Genomic DNA, 16,878 nt, shown 5'->3' with positions numbered 1-16,878 from the left:
TTATTTACCATGACAAATTAACCTGCTAGCGTGTAGGTGGGTGCTATCATCATCAGAGAGATTATAGTACCTTTTACTAAACTGCACTAATCTAGCATTTCCACAATGCTGCCTTGATGTTCACGTGTGCACAGTTTGCCTAAAGCATGAGCAATGCACACGTTTGATGATCAGTCAGTGCTGATATAGAGTGGGGTTCAGCCGGATTCGGCATCTGGCAGGTACTCCTTTGGCATATCCTGAATCCGGGCAAATTTCAGCAGTTCTTCCTGCCAGTATTCTGCTGCAGCATAAGGACATCGGGACACATTCACTGTGTATATAGCCTGCACGAAACATGTTACAAACGCTAAGTGACCATCAGTTTTCTTTTTATGAAAGATGTGCTCGGGGTTGGAGCAGTTGACACTGGGAATTCTAACAAATGGACTTTCAGGGACAGTAAAATATACTCAGCATGTCACCCCATAAGTTGCTAAGAGACAGTGATCTGAATATTTTTGTAGACGTTCCCAAGCTTAACTTGTATGTAAGGTACTTGGGCTTATTCTTGCTTTGTAAGAATGTAAGCTATAGCTAGATAAGTGTGTAACTACACTTATAACAATCATTTTTGGGCACACAATACAATTTTTTTAAAGCCAATAGGTCTCGCATTTGGGCCTATTGACTTTAACAATAGTTTTAAACCATTATGCACCGCATCCCCAATGCAGTGCAGCATGTCTAAAGAATTAAATAAAGCTCTCTGCAACTGGCAGTGTAATCCAAGGGTTTTCATTGGGTGGGTTCTGCAACTTTAGAATACAAATCTAGAAGCCACTAATACAGAAAAAAACTGAGTATGGTCTTGGCGGTGGGAAGTGGCCGATCAGAAAGATTGGAGGATAAGAAGCATCAGCAGGAGGTCCTGTATCACCTGGGGGACTGTAAAGATAGGACCAGAAGACAAGCAGGACCCAGAATAGAAGGACAAGGACTTGTAGGATAAAGATGATTAGGGGAAGGAGGACCTAAATCAAGAAGACCAAGACGACCTATGGAAGATGGCCAGGAGCACCAGGACAACAAGGCAGGGAGGACAAGAGCATGCAGTCCGTGGCTTCCAGGGCAAAGATGTCCAGGAGAATGAGAGTGACAAGGACGACCAGAATATAGATGATTGGCACCAGATTTCAGGGGTATGGTGACCTGGAAGACTAAGAGCATAGCCAGACAGACCAGGAGCAGCACCTGGAGGTGAACCAAGACCAGCAGGAGGACCTGTACTTAGAATATCTGTAGGATCAAGATCAGGAGGACTAGGAAGAGCAGGACCAAGAAAAGGATCAGGAGCATTTGAAGGAACCCTGGACAGTTGATGAATCGGAGGGGGACCAGAAGAAGGAGGACTTTGAGGTAGACCAGGAGGAATAAAATAGACAACCTGAAGTGGGAGGAGATGGACTGTGACCACGAGGAGACTGACCTGGAGAAGAGGAAAACCCAGAGGTGAAGGAATAAGAGCAGTACAGTAGGAGAAGGGGGGGACCAATAGAGTGATGAGGAGGCTGATGATGATCCAGACCTATTCAGGGCCAGGAGGAGAAGGATAGGAGGCTGAAACGTATTATTATGAGGAGAACAAGGATGCCGAACAGGGTGATTATGAGGAAGCCCAGGACTAGGAAGAGGGTGGCTAGGAAGAGGAGCTGGGTGAGGAAAAGAAGGCTTAGGAGGAAGTCTAGGAGAAGTAGGAGGTAGAGAAGGACGATAACCAGGATGCTGATGATTATGGTGAGAAGGACCAGCAGAGGAGGTGGGCTACAGCTAGTTTGGGACATTGGGGTGGGGATGGGTGGAGGGCCAGGAGAAGGACCAGGATTTTCAGGATTAGAACTAGGTCCAGAAGAAGCAAGACCATAACAAGTGCAAAAGAAGGAGACATTGAAAAATGAGAAGGAGTGATTTGGATCAGCGGCACAAGGAGGAGCAAGAAGACCAGGGTCAGGTGGACTAAGGGAAGCAAGACCTTCAGAAAGAAGAGGACCAGGAGCAGGACCAGCAACACCAGCAGGATCCAGATCAAGGGTCCTGAGACTTCGAGGAAGAGGAGGACCTGGAGCAGGACCAGAAGGCCCAGCAACACAAACAGAACCTGGAGGAGGACCAAGACCAGAAAGACCAAGTGAATGAAGTTAGAAAGACCAAGACTAAGAAGGATCCGATCCAAAAGGGACAGGAGACCCAGTTGAGGGCAAGGACCAGCAGGTGGATAACCAGAAGGCTGAGGAGTAGGACTAGGACCAAAAGGAGAACCAGAAGGAGGAGAAGGACAAACCAACAGACCAGAGGATGAGGAGAAGGACCAGGATGAAGAGGAAAATGAGGACCATGACAGGGAAGAGGACCACGGGTAATAAGAGGATTAGAAACAGGAATGGAGGACCAGAACCCCGAAGCATAGCAAGACCACAAGAACCACCAGGACGAAAAACAAGATGAGGATGAAGAGGACAAGGAAGAGGAGGAAAATGCAGAAGATGCAGCTATTGAGAGGAGGAAGATCAAGTGAAGGAGGCCCTGAAGGGTCATGTTGAAGATGATAAGAAGAAACAGAAGGGGTAGGAGTACCAGGAAGGAGTGGTGAGCAGGAACAAGTTGACAAGGAGCAGGAGAACCAGGAGAAAAAAAAGGAAGGTAGTGGGCCATTGTGATTCTAGGATACTTGACCAATGGAGAACACCTAGTTAAAGAAGCCATAATGCTTATAAATTACTATTATTAGTAGTCTTCTTAGGTATTGACTCAATTAGTCAATCACATCCATTTAAGCTCCTTAGACCAAAGAATAACCACCTTAACTATCTTAACTTGCTTGTGATCAATGTAGTAAACAGAACAGCTTTTCAATCACACTTTTCCTGTTACCTATTTACGTAGGGGTAGAATTTGTCAACAATAATGCATAAGCTGATTGTCTTTGGCTCCTCGCCTCATAACACATTTATAAAGTATACACTCTCAGAGTTTGCTGAGATTATTTGTGTGATTAATTTTGTATGTTGCAGTAATGCTGGGAACTTAAAAAATGTGTTAGTCTAACCTGAGATGAGTGACAATTTTTAGGACTGATACACTTATATACTGATACACATACAGCCTGGCTAGCTACAGGCTACATCACGCAAGCTGGTGACACGGACTTGAGGCTGGGTCGGATCAATTCACTGTGGCAGGAGAGGAGTCACACTGTAGCTGGGTGACAATCATGGCCCCTGTTACTCAGAGGGTGCTAGGGCCTCCTCGAATCTTGATGTTATTGAATTGCCCACACTATTAGCTGACAATGAGGGAGAACAGTGAAATTTTAGAGGTTAGACGTAATAGTCTCAAATAAGACACTGCAAGTTTTTTCTCAGATGGTTTGCATGACTAATCTCAGATCTTTTAGCGATACAGGACATTTTCCAAAATGCAGTGGTCTGGGACAAGATGTCTGGCACTTGACGTGGATCTTTCCAGTATCCACAAACATTTTACACATTCACGGGTATCCGCTACAGCACTCAAGCAGCCACGAGGATGCACAGGCAAATATTGAGTCAGGTATATGACATCATAGACTGCCACTTCTACACATGTGCTCCGTCAACTGGCCCAGTTTGTGTCCCCCCACATACAGTGTAATTGACAGTGTGAGCCTTGTGATATGGCTAATTGCTGTATACCAGTATGTCCTTCGCAATTGGGTGTACTGCAGTACCCGTCCAGTCAATTATACTGCGAGCTGCCTACTGCGTGTGTGTGTGTGGTGATTTCATTCATTTGTGGTTGCTTTTGCAGCTCGCCAGCGAAGCCAAAAAGCAGCAGTTCAGAATATGGCATGTGCAACTGTTAGACTTGGCATCCTTGGCATCCTTGGCGTGGTCTCCCCTAACTTTTTGCCTCTGTTTCCCAGGTTGTTGATATGTGCTGGACTCTGTTTGTGCTGTTTTGTTACTCTGGGCACTTCACCACTGCTATCCAGTGCTAAAGTGCAAGTGTTCCTATGTAAAATGTATGTGTAATTGTTTTTTCATGATTGGCATATTTGATTTATTAGTAAGTCCCTAGTACAGTGCAGTAGAGGTGCCCAGGGCCTGCAAATCAAATGCTACTAGTGGGCTTGCAGCACTGGTTGTGCCACCCACATTAGTAGCCCTGTAAACATGGCTCAGACCTGCCACTTCAGTGTCTGTGTGTGCAGTTCTAAACTGCTAATTTGACTTGGCAAGTGTACCCACTTGCCAGGCCTAAACCTTCCCTTTTCTTACATGTAAGGCACCCCTAAGGTAGACCCTAGGTAGTCTCATGGGCAGGGTGCTGTGTATGTTTAAGGTAAGACATTTACTAATTTGTTTTATATGTACTATCAATGAAATACTGCCAAATTTGGTTTTCACTGTGCAAGGCCTATCCCTCTCATAGGTTAACATGGAGGCTGCCTTTAAATATTATTAAAGTGCAGATTCCCTTTGGGAGCAGATATAAATATGGAGTTCATGGTTTCTGAACTCACAATTTAAAAATACATCTTTTTAGTAAAGTTTGTTTTTGGATTGTGTGTTTGAAAATGCCACTTTTAGAAAGTAGGCATTTTCTTGCTTAATCATCCTGTGACTCTACCTGTTTGTAGATTCCTTGTCTGGGTCAGTTTGACAGTTGGGCTGTTTGCACGTCTCCTCTAGACAGTGACACAAAGGGAGTTCGGGTGTAGCCTGCATATCCTGATGAGCCATCTGTGCTAGGAGGGAGGGGAGGAGTGGTCACTCACACCTAAAAGGGTTGTGCCTGCCCTCACACAGTGCAGTCTCTAGCCCCCTGGTGTGTGTCTGGGGCCTGGCCTGGACAAGGCAGGATCCTACAAACAAGAGAGACTTTTCCTTGAAGTTTGCGTACAACAGAGGCAGAAAGGAGTATAACTAGTGGATCCAAAACCCCTGAAAATTAGATCACTTCTGGAATCAAGAGGAATCTCTGCCAAGGAGAAGAGCTGAGGAGAAGTGCTGCCCCTGCCTGTGCTTTATTGGGCTGTCCTGCAGTTCCTGCTTCTGCCTGTAAAAGGGGACAAAGACTGGACTTAGTTGTGCGTTACTACTTGAGAAGAATCTCCAGGGGCTTGAACTGAGCTTGCCTCCTGTTGTTGAAGTCTCAGGGCCATCAAAGACTTCTCCTGCCAGCACCTGGACTCTCTGCTGAGACTGCTGCCCTGCAAGGGGTACCCTATCCATTCCCTGGGCCCTTGAGAGGTGAAGCTGGCAGCCAAGAACTGAAAATCCTTGCACAGAACCCTGTGCAGGGATATTTACGACGCACCTTCCACAACGCGGCTGATAAACGATGCGCTGCTCGCTCTGCGGCTGAAATCGATGTGCCGCCGCCTCCGCTTGCTGAAATCGTCGCTCCACCTGCATCGCAGCTGGGAGATCGATGCTCGCGGCTGGAGAAACAACATGCAGCACCTGCTTATGGAGGCTGATAATGATGCACACCCCACACAGCGTGGTTTTCTAACACCGTGCGACCGGATTTTCCACGCATCGTCCCTGGGTGTCCAAGTCAACCCGACACTGTGCGAATCTGAGGTGCCCACCCGGAAATCAACGCCTCACTCTCTTGCGAGGGAGAAAAACAAGGCATCGCCGACCCGACAGGCGAACGAAACGACGCACGGCCTCACTTGCGAGTAAAGAATTGACACATCGCTGACTTTTCCGACGCACATTCGCCCCTGAAGCTTTATTTTTGGCGCTAACGAGGTGCTTTGTGTAACAAGCGCATTCTCACTGTTTTCTAAGAATTAAGACTCTTATTCTTTTGAAAATTCATATCTTAACCTGTGTATGTTGAATTTTTATCGTGTTGGTCTTGTTTTTGTTTAGATAAATATTACATATTTTTCTAAACCTGTGTTGTCATTTTGTAATGCTTCACTGTATTACTCTGTGTGTTGGTACAAATACCTTTCACATTGCTTCTGAAACTAAGCCGGCCTGGTCATGCCAAGTTACCAAGTGGGTGAGGGGGGGTTAACTGAGTGTGATTCTCCTTTAACCTGACTAGAGTAAGGGTCCTTACTTAGACAGGTGGTAACATGACTGCCAACCAAAGACCCCATTTTTAACATTAAATCAAGCACTGTATTACTGACCCATTCTGGCACACAATGACACTAACTCATCTCACCCTGTGTGTAAGTGTAGGAAAGTACCATCTTGCCTGGCATGTTACCCCCATTTTTCACTGTATATATGTTGTTTTAGTTGTATGTGTCACTGGGACCCTGGTATCCTAGGGCCCCAGTGCTCATAAGTGTGCCTGAATGTGTTACCTGTGTAGTGACTAACTGTCTCACTGAGGCTCTGCTAATCAGAACCTCAGTGGTTATGCTCTCTCATTTCTTTCAAATTGTCACTGACAGGCTAGTGACCAATTTTACCAATTTACATTGGCTTTCTGGAACACCCTTATAATTCCCTAGTATATGGTACTGAGGTACCCAGGGTATTGGGGTTCCAGGAGATCCCTATGGGCTGCAGCATTTCTTTTGCCACCCATAGGGAGCTCTGACAAATCTTACACAGGCCTGCCACTGCAGCCTGAGTGAAATAACGTCCACGTTATTTCACAGCCATTTTTCACTGCACTTAAGTAACTTATAAGTCACCTATATGTCTAACCTTTACCTAGTAAAGGTTGGGTGCTAAGTTACTTAGTGTGTGGGCACCCTGGCACTAGCCAAGGTGCCCCCACATTGTTCAGGGCCAATTCCCCGGACTTTGTGAGTGCGGGGACACCATTACACGCATGCACTACATATAGGTCACTACCTATATGTAGCTTCACAATGGTAACTCCGAATATGGCCATGTAATATGTCTATGATCATGGAATTTCCCCCTCTATACCATCCTGGCATAGTTGGCACAATCCCATGATCCCAGTGGTCTGTAGCACAGACCCTGGTACTGCCAAACTGCCTTTCCCGGGGTTTCACTGCAGCTGCTGCTGCTGCCAACCCCTCAGACAGGCATCTGCCCTCCTGGGGTCCAGCCAGGCCTGGCCCAGGATGGCAGAACAAAGGACTTCCTCTGAGAGAGGGTGTTACACCCTCTCCCTTTGGAAAATGGTGTGAAGGCAGGGGAGGAGTAGCCTCCCCCAGCCTCTGGAAATGCTTTCTTGGGCACAGATGTGCCCAATTCTGCATAAGCCAGTCTACACCGGTTCAGGGGACCCCTTAGCCCTGCTCTGGCGCGAAACTGGACAAAGGAAAGGGGAGTGACCACTCCCCTGACCTGTACCTCCCCTGGGAGGTGCCCAGAGCTCCTCCAGTGTGCTCCAGACCTCTGCCATCTTGGAAACAGAGGTGCTGCTGGCACACTGGACTGCTCTGAGTGGCCAGTGCCACCAGGTGACGTCAGAGACTCCTTGTGATAGGCTCCTTCAGGTGTTGCTAGCCTATCCTCTCTCCTAAGTAGCCAAGCCCTCTTTTCTGGCTATTTAGGGTCTCTGTCTCTTGGGATTCTTTAGATAACGAATGCAAGAGCTCATCCGAGTTCCTTTGCATCTCTCTCTTCACCTTCTGCCAAGGAATCGACTGCTGACCGCGCTGGAAGCCTGCAAACCTGCAACATAGTAGCAAAGACGACTACTGCAACTCTGTAACGCTGATCCTGCCGCCTTCTCGACTGTTTTCCTGGTGGGGCATGCTGTGGGGGTAGTCTGCCTCCTCTCTGCACTAGAAGCTCCGAAGAAATCTCCTGTGGGTCGACGGAATCTTCCCCCTGCAACCGCAGGCACCAAAAAGCTGCATTACCGGTCCCTTGGGTCTCCTCTCAGCACGACGAGCGAGGTCCCTCGAATCCAGCAACTCTGTCCAAGTGACCCCCACAGTCCAGTGACTCTTCAGTCCAAGTTTGGTGGAGGTAAGTCCTTGCCTCACCTCGCTAGACTGCATTGCTGGGAACCGCGACTTTTGCAGCTACTCCGGCCCCTGTGCACTTCCGGCGGAAATCCTTTGTGCACAGCCAAGCCTGGGTCCACGGCACTCTAACCTGCATTGCACGACTTTCTAAGTTGGTCTCCGGCGACGTGGGACTCCTTTGTGCGACTTTGGGTGAGCACCGTTTCACGCATCCTCGTAGTGCCTGTTTCTGGCACTTCTCCGGGTGTTACCTGCTGCTAAGAGGGCTCCTTGTCTTGCTCGACGTCCCCTCTACCTCCTGGTCCAATTTGCGACCTCCTGGTCCCTCCTGGGCCACAGCAGTGTCCAAAAACGCTAACCGCACGATTTGCAGCTAGCAAGGCTTGTTGGCGTTCTTTCGGCGGGAAAAATCTTCTGCACGACTCTACAAGGCGAGAGGGATCCGTCCTCTAAAGGGGAAGTCTCTAGCCCTTTGCGTTCCTGCAGAAACCGCAGCTTCTTCAGTCCAGTAGAAGCTTCTTTGCACCCGCAGCTGGCATTTCCTGGGCATCTGCCCATCTCCGACTTGCTTGTGACTTTTGGACTTGGTCCCCTTGTTCCACAGGTACCCCAGATTGGAAATCCAGCGTTGTTGCATTGTTGGTTTGTGTCTTTCCTGCCTTATTCCCCTATCACGACTTCTTTGTCCTTTGGGGAACTTTAGTGCACTTTGCACTCACCTTTCAGGGTCTTGGGGTGGGCTATTTTTCTAACCCTCACTATTTTCTAATAGTCCCAGCGACCCTCTACGAGGTCACATAGGTTTGGGGTCCATTCGTGGTTCGCATTCCACTTTTGGAGTATATGGTTTGTGTTGCCCCTATCCCTATGTGTCCCCATTGCATCCTATTGTAACTATACATTGTTTGCACTGTTTTCTAAGACTATACTGCATATTTCTGGTATTGTGTATATATATCTTGTGTATATTTCCTATCCTCTCACTGAGGGTACACTCTAAGATACTTTGGCATATTGTCATAAAAATAAAGTACCTTTATTTTTAGTATAACTGTGTATTGTGTTTTCTTATGATATTGTGCATATGACACTAAGTGGTACTGTAGGAGCTTCACTCGTCTCCTAGTTCAGCCTAAGCTGCTCTGCTAAGCTACCATTATCTATCAGCCTATGCTGCTAGACACCCTATACACTAATAAGGGATAACTGGGCCTGGTGCAAGGTGCAAGTACCCCTAGGTACCCACTACAAGCCAGTCCAGCCTCCTACATTGGTTGTGCAGCAGTGGGATAAGTGCTTTGAGACTACTTACCACTCTTGTCATTGTACTTTTCATAAGAGAAAAATATACAAAACAAGTTCAGTGTATATACACATTGCCAAAAAGTTTTGCATTTCCTCTTTTCACTCTTTTCTAAGTGCTGAAAAGTACTTCAAACTTTCTAAAAAGTTTTAAAAGTTTTTTTTCTCTGTCTTTCAAAAAGCTCTGACAAACTTTTGTCTCTTTTTCTATCACTTTAACTCTCTCTAAAAATGTCTGGCACAGGCCAAAATGTTGATCTGTCCAAACTTGCATATGATCACCTTAGCTGGAAAGGAGCAAGGAGTCTCTGCATAGAGAGAGGTTTGAGTGTAGGGAAGAATCCTTCCTTGGAATTGTTACTTAACATGCTTAGAGAACAAGATAAGGCAAGAAGTGCCCCATCTGTTGAAAAAGTAGCTAATGGTTCCCAATCTGATCCAGGGACTCCCCCAGGAAAAGATTCAGGAAAGAAACTTCCTAGCCTGCCCATTACTAGACAGTCTAGCATAGTTGGTAATGATGAAGAGCCACACCACACAAATAGTGTTGTCTCACATCATAGCAAAAGCATTTATTCTCACCACAGTGGTACTGATGTTTCTGTTAGCCAAGCTGTTAGGGTGCCCTCTGTAAGGGACAGGTCTCCTTCTGTCCATTCTCACCATACTTCTGTTTCAAGGCATGTCCCTCCCACCCACCCTGATGACAGATTGTTAGAAAGGGAACTCAATAGATTGAGAGTGGAACAAACCAGACTGAAGCTCAAGAAGCAACAGCTGGATTTGGATAGACAGACTTTAGAAGTAGAGAAGGAGAGACAGAAACTGGGTTTAGAAACCCATGGTGGCAGCAGCAGTATTCCCCATAGTCATCCTGCAAAAGAGCATGATTCCAGGAATCTGCACAAGATAGTTCCCCCTTATAAGGAGGGGGATGACATTAACAAGTGGTTTGCTGCACTTGAGAGGGCCTGTGCTGTACAGGATGTCCCTCAAAGGCAGTGGGCTGCTATCCTATGGCTATCATTTAGTGGAAAAGGTAGGGATAGACTCCTTACTGTAAAAGAAAATGAAGCTAATGATTACAAAGTTCTTAAGAATGCACTCCTGGATGGTTATGGCTTAACCACTGAACAATACAGGATAAAGTTCAGAGAGACCAAAAAGGAGTCTTCACAAGACTGGGTTGATTTCATTGACCATTCAGTGAAGGCCTTGGAGGGGTGGTTACATGGCAGTAAAGTTACTGATTATGACAGCCTGTATAACTTGATCCTGAGAGAGCATATTCTTAATAATTGTGTGTCTGATTTGTTGCACCAGTACTTGGTGGACTCTGATCTGACCTCTCCCCAAGAATTGGGAAAGAAGGCAGACAAATGGGTCAGAACAAGGGTGAACAGAAAAGTTCATACAGGGGGTGACAAAGATGGCAACAAGAAGAAGGATGGTAAGTCTTCTGACAAGGGTGGGGACAAATCTAAAAATGAGTCTTCATCAGGCCCACAAAAACACTCTGGTGGGGGTGGTGGGCCCAAATCCTCTTCTAATCAAAACAAGGAAAAGAAACCATGGTGCTATTTATGTAAAATAAAAGGCCATTGGACAACAGATCCCAGTTGTCCAAAGAAAGGCACCAAGCCCCTTACCACTACAACCCCTACTGCTACACCTAGTGTCCCTACGAATAGCAGTAGTGGTGGGAGCAAACCTACTAATAGCCAATCCAAGGGAGTAGCTGGGCTCACTATTGGTAACTTAGTTGGGGTTGGTCTTGTTAGGGAGACCACAGAGGCTATATTAGTCTCTGAGGGGGCTATTGATTTAGCCACCTTAGTTGCTTGTCCCCTTAATATGGATAAGTACAAGCAGCTACCCCTAATAAATGGTGTTGAGGTTCAGGCCTACAGGGACACTGGTGCCAGTGTGACTATGGTCATAGAGAAACTGGTCCACCCTGAACAACACCTACTTGGTCACCAGTACCAAGTAACCGATGCTCACAACAACACACTTAGCCACCCCATGGCTGTTGTAAATCTCAACTGGGGGGGGGGGTTACTGGTCCAAAGAAAGTTGTGGTAGCTTCAGATTTACCTATAGACTGTCTATTAGGGAATGATTTGGAGACATCAGCTTGGTCAGATGTGGAGTTGGAGGCCCATGCAGCAATGCTGGGCATCCCAGGGCATATTTTTGCTTTGACAAGGGCTCAGGCCAAAAAGCAAAAAGGACAGGGAAGCTTGGATCCTGGAACAATGGACCAAGTGCTCCCTAAAGCTAGGGCTAGTAGAAGCAAACCACTTCCTACTATCCCTCCCTCTACAGTGGATTCTACTTCTGAGGAAGAAGAATTCCCTCCCTGTGCAGAACCTACACCAGAGGAGCTTCAAGCAGACACTGCTGAGCTTTTGGGTGAAGGGGGGCCTGCCAGGGAGGAGCTGAGTGTGGCACAGCAAACCTGTCCCACATTAGAGGGTCTCAGACAGCAAGCTGTCAAACAGGCTAATGGGGATGTCAGTGACTCTCACAGAGTTTACTGGGAGGACAACCTCTTGTACACTGAGTCAAGGGATCCTAAACCTGGAACTGCCAGGAGATTAGTGATTCCTCAGGAGTACAGAAAGTTCCTCCTAACTCTTGCACACGACATTCCCCTAGCTGGGCATCTGGGACAAATGAAAACTTGGGACAGACTGGTTCCCTTGTTTCATTGGCCTAGAATGTCTGAGGACACAAACAATTTTTGTAAGTCCTGTGAAACCTGTCAAGCCAGTGGCAAGACAGGTGGCACTCCAAAGGCACCCCTTATTCCACTGCCTGTGGTTGGGGTTCCCTTTGAAAGGGTAGGGGTTGACATAGTTGGCCCCCTGGACCTTCCTACTGCTTCAGGCAATAGGTTTATCTTGGTGGTAGTGGACCATGCCACAAGATATCCTGAAGCAATTCCTTTAAGGACCACTACAGCACCTGCAGTGGCAAAGGCCCTCCTGGGAATATTTTCCAGTGTGGGCTTCCCAAAGGAAGTAGTATCAGACAGAGGAAGCAATTTCATGTCTGCATACTTAAAGGCCATGTGGAAGGAGTGTGGTGTAACTTACAAGTTCACTACACCCTATCATCCACAAACAAATGGACTGGTGGAGAGATTTAATAAAACTCTCAAAGGCATGATTATGGGTCTCCCTGAAAAACTCCGCAGGAGATGGGATATCCTGTTACTATGCCTCCTTTTTGCCTACAGGGAGGTACCCCAGAAAGGAGTGGGCTTCAGCCCCTTTGAACTTCTTTTTGGACACCCTGTTAGGGGTCCACTCACACTTGTAAAGGAGGGTTGGGAACAACCTTTAAAAGCTCCTAAGCAAGATATTGTGGATTATGTACTTGGCCTCAGATCAAGGATGGCTGAGTATATGAAATAGGCCAATAAAAACCTTCAGGCCAGCCAAGAGCTCCAGAAGCAATGGCGTGATCAGAAGGCTGTTTTGGTTCAGTACAAACCAGGGCAGAAAGTGTGGGTCTTGGACCCTGTGGCCCCAAGAGCACTCCAAAAAAAATGGAGTGGACCCCACACAATTGTTGAGAAAAAGGATGAAGTCACCTATTTAGTTGACTTAGGCACTGCAAGAAGTCCCCTTAGGGTACTCCATGTAAACCGCCTAAAACCCTACTATGACAGCGCTGATCTCACCCTGCTCATGGCAACTGATGAGGGACAGGAAGAAGACAGTGATCCTCTACCTGATCTCTTCCCTTCCACAGAACAAGATGCTCTTGTGGAAGGTGTAGTTTTGGCTGATTGTCTTACTGCTGAGCAGAAAGACCATTGCATAAACCTCCTAGATCAATTCTCTGAACTCTTCTCTACTGTGCCAGGTACCACTTCTTGGTGTGAGCACACTATAGATACTGGAGACAGTTTACCTGTCAAAAGTAAGATCTATAGGCAGCCTGACCATGTCAGGGACTGCATAAAGCAAGAGGTGCAGAAAATGTTAGAACTAGGAGTGGTTGAGCACTCTGAAAGTCCATGGGCTTCTCCTGTGGTACTTGTACCAAAACCCCATTCCAAGGATGGAAAGAAGGAAATGCGGTTTTGTGTAGACTATAGAGGTCTCAACCTTGTAACCAAAACTGATGCTCACCCTATACCCAGGGCAGATGAGCTCATAGATACACTGGCATCTGCCAAGTATCTAAGCACTTTTGATTTGACTGCAGGGTATTGGCAGATCAAATTATCAGAAGATGCTAAACCTAAAACTGCATTTTCAACCATTGGAGGACATTACCAGTTCACAGTTATGCCTTTTGGATTGAAGAATGCACCTGCAACTTTTCAAAGGTTGGTGAACACAGTCCTGCAAGGGCTGGAAGCTTTCAGTGCAGCATATTTGGACGATATAGCTGTCTTTAGCTCCAGCTGGGATGATCACCTGGTCCACCTATGGAAAGTTTTGGAGTCCCTGCAGAAGGCAGGCCTCACTATCAAGGCTTCAAAGTGCCAGATAGGGCAGGGGAAGGTGGTTTATCTGGGACACCTTGTTGGTGGGGAACAGATTGCACCACTACAGGGGAAAATCCAAACTATTATAGATTGGGTGCCCCCTACCACTCAGACTCAGGTGAGAGCCTTCCTAGGCCTCACTGGGTATTACAGGAGGTTCATTAAGAACTATGGCTCCATTGCAGCCCCTCTTAATGACCTCACATCCAAAAAGATGCCTAAAAAGGTATTATGGACAGCAAACTGTCAGAAAGCTTTTGAGGAGCTGAAGCAGGCCATGTGCTCTGCACCTGTCCTGAAAAGCCCTTGTTACTCTAAAAAATTCTATGTCCAAACTGATGCATCTGAATTAGGAGTAGGGGCAGTCCTATCACAACTTAATTCTGAGGGCCAGGATCAACCTGTTGCTTTTATTAGTAGGAGGTTGACGCCTAGAGAAAAGCGTTGGTCTGCCATTGAGAGGGAGGCCTTTGCTGTGGTCTGGGCTCTGAAGAAGTTGAGGCCATACCTGTTTGGCACTCACTTCATTGTTCAGACAGACCACAAACCTCTACTTTGGCTAAAACAAATGAAAGGTGAAAATCCTAAATTGTTGAGGTGGTCCATATCCCTACAGGGAATGGACTATACAGTGGAACATAGACCTGGGAGTAGCCACTCCAATGCAGATGGACTCTCCAGATATTTCCACTTAGACAATGAAGACTCATCAGGTCATGGCTAGTCTTATTGTCCTTCGTTTGGGGGGGGGTTGTGTAGGAAAGTACCATCTTGCCTGGCATGTTACCCCCATTTTTCACTGTATATATGTTGTTTTAGTTGTATGTGTCACTGGGACCCTGGTATCCCAGGGCCCCAGTGCTCATAAGTGTGCCTGAATGTGTTACCTGTGTAGTGACTAACTGTCTCACTGAGGCTCTGCTAATCAGAACCTCAGTGGTTATGCTCTCTCATTTCTTTCAAATTGTCACTGACAGGCTAGTGACCAATTTTACCAATTTACATTGGCTTTCTGGAACACCCTTTTAATTCCCTAGTATATGGTACTGAGGTACCCAGGGTATTGGGGTTCCAGGAGATCCCTATGGGCTGCAGCATTTCTTTTGCCACCCATAGGGAGCTCTGACAAATCTTACACAGGCCTGCCACTGCAGCCTGAGTGAAATAACGTCCACGTTATTTCACAGCCATTTTTCACTGCACTTAAGTAACTTATAAGTCACCTATATGTCTAACCTTTACCTAGTAAAGGTTGGGTGCTAAGTTACTTAGTGTGTGGGCACCCTGGCACTAGCCAAGGTGCCCCCACATTGTTCAGGGCCAATTCCCCGGACTTTGTGAGTGCGGGGACACCATTACACGCGTGCACTACATATAGGTCACTACCTATATGTAGCTTCACAATGGTAACTCCGAATATGGCCATGTAATATGTCTATGATCATGGAATTGCCCCCTCTATACCATCCTGGCATAGTTGGCACAATCCCATGATCCCAGTGGTCTGTAGCACAGACCCTGATACTGCCAAACTGCCTTTCCCGGGGTTTCACTGCAGCTGCTGCTGCTGCCAACCCCTCAGACAGGCATCTGCCATCCTGGGGTCCAGCCAGGCCTGGCCCAGGATGGCAGAACAAAGGACTTCCTCTGAGAGAGGGTGTTACACCCTCTCCCTTTGGAAAATGGTGTGAAGGCAGGGGAGGAGTAGCCTCCCCCAGCCTCTGGAAATGCTTTCTTGGGCACAGATGTGCCCAATTCTGCATAAGCCAGTCTACACCGGTTCAGGGGACCCCTTAGCCCTGCTATGGCGCGAAACTGGACAAAGGAAAGGGGAGTGACCACTCCCCTGACCTGTACCTCCCCTGGGAGGTGCCCAGAGCTCCTCCAGTGTGCTCCAGACCTCTGCCATCTTGGAAACAGAGGTGCTGCTGGCACACTGGACTGCTCTGAGTGGCCAGTGCCACCAGGTGACATCAGAGACTCCTTGTGATAGGCTCCTTCAGGTGTTGCTAGCCTATCCTCTCTCCTAAGTAGCCAAACCCTCTTTTCTGGCAATTTAGGGTCTCTGTCTCTTGGGATTCTTTAGATAACGAATGCAAGAGCTCATCCGAGTTCCTCTGCATCTCTCTCTTCACCTTCTGCCAAGGAATCGACTGCTGACCGCGCTGGAAGCCTGCAAACCTGCAACATAGTAGCAAAGACGACTACTGCAACTCTGTAACGCTGATCCTGCCGCCTTCTCGACTGTTTTCCTGGTGGTGCATGCTGTGGGGGTAGTCTGCCTCCTCTCTGCACTAGAAGCTCTGAAGAAATCTCCCGTGGGTCGACGGAATCTTCCCCCTGCAACCGCAGGCACCAAAAAGCTGCATTACCGGTCCCTTGGGTCTCCTCTCAGCACGACGAGCGAGGTCCCTCGAATCCAGCAACTCTGTCCAAGTGACCCCCACAGTCCAGTGACTCTTCAGTCCAAGTTTGGTGGAGGTAAGTCCTTGCCTCACCTCGCTAGACTGCATTGCTGGGAACCGCGACTTTTGCAGCTACTCCGGCCCCTGTGCACTTCCGGCGGAAATCCTTTGTGCACAGCCAAGCCTGGGTCCACGGCACTCTAACCTGTATTGCACGACTTTCTAAGTTGGTCTCCGGCGACGTGGGACTCCTTTGTGCGACTTTGGGTGAGCACCATTTCACGCATCCTCGTAGTGCCTGTTTCTGGCACTTCTCCGGGTGTTACCTGCTGCTAAGAGGGCTCCTTGTCTTGCTCGACGTCCCCTCTACCTCCTAGTCCAATTTGCGACCTCCTGGTCCCTCCTGGGCCACAGCAGCGTCCAAAAACGCTAACCGCACGATTTGCAGCTAGCAAGGCTTGTTGGCGTTCTTTCGGCGGGAAAACACTTCTGCACGACTCTACAAGGCGAGAGGGATCCGTCCTCCAAAGGGGAAGTCTCTAGCCCTTTGCGTTCCTGCAGAAACCGCAGCTTCTTCAGTCCAGTAGAAGCTTCTTTGCACCCGCAGCTGGCATTTCCTGGGCATCTGCCCATCTCCGACTTGCTTGTGACTTTTGGACTTGGTCCCCTTGTTCCACAGGTACCCCAGATTGGAAATCCAGCGTTGTTGCATTGTTGGT

At 47.6% G+C, this 16,878-nt stretch overlaps 1 protein-coding gene across 2 annotated transcripts in view; it reads left to right on the top strand.

Moving 5' to 3' along the window:
• Positions 1-16,878, top strand: part of ANKMY1 (ankyrin repeat and MYND domain containing 1) — a 384,121-nt gene that overhangs the window by 541 nt on the left and 366,702 nt on the right. The window lies entirely within an intron of this gene.

Source organism: Pleurodeles waltl, chromosome 11 (assembly GCF_031143425.1).
Source record: "Pleurodeles waltl isolate 20211129_DDA chromosome 11, aPleWal1.hap1.20221129, whole genome shotgun sequence".
Classification (NCBI taxonomy): domain Eukaryota; kingdom Metazoa; phylum Chordata; class Amphibia; order Caudata; family Salamandridae; genus Pleurodeles; species Pleurodeles waltl.
This window is presented reverse-complemented; position numbering and strand designations above follow the sequence as displayed.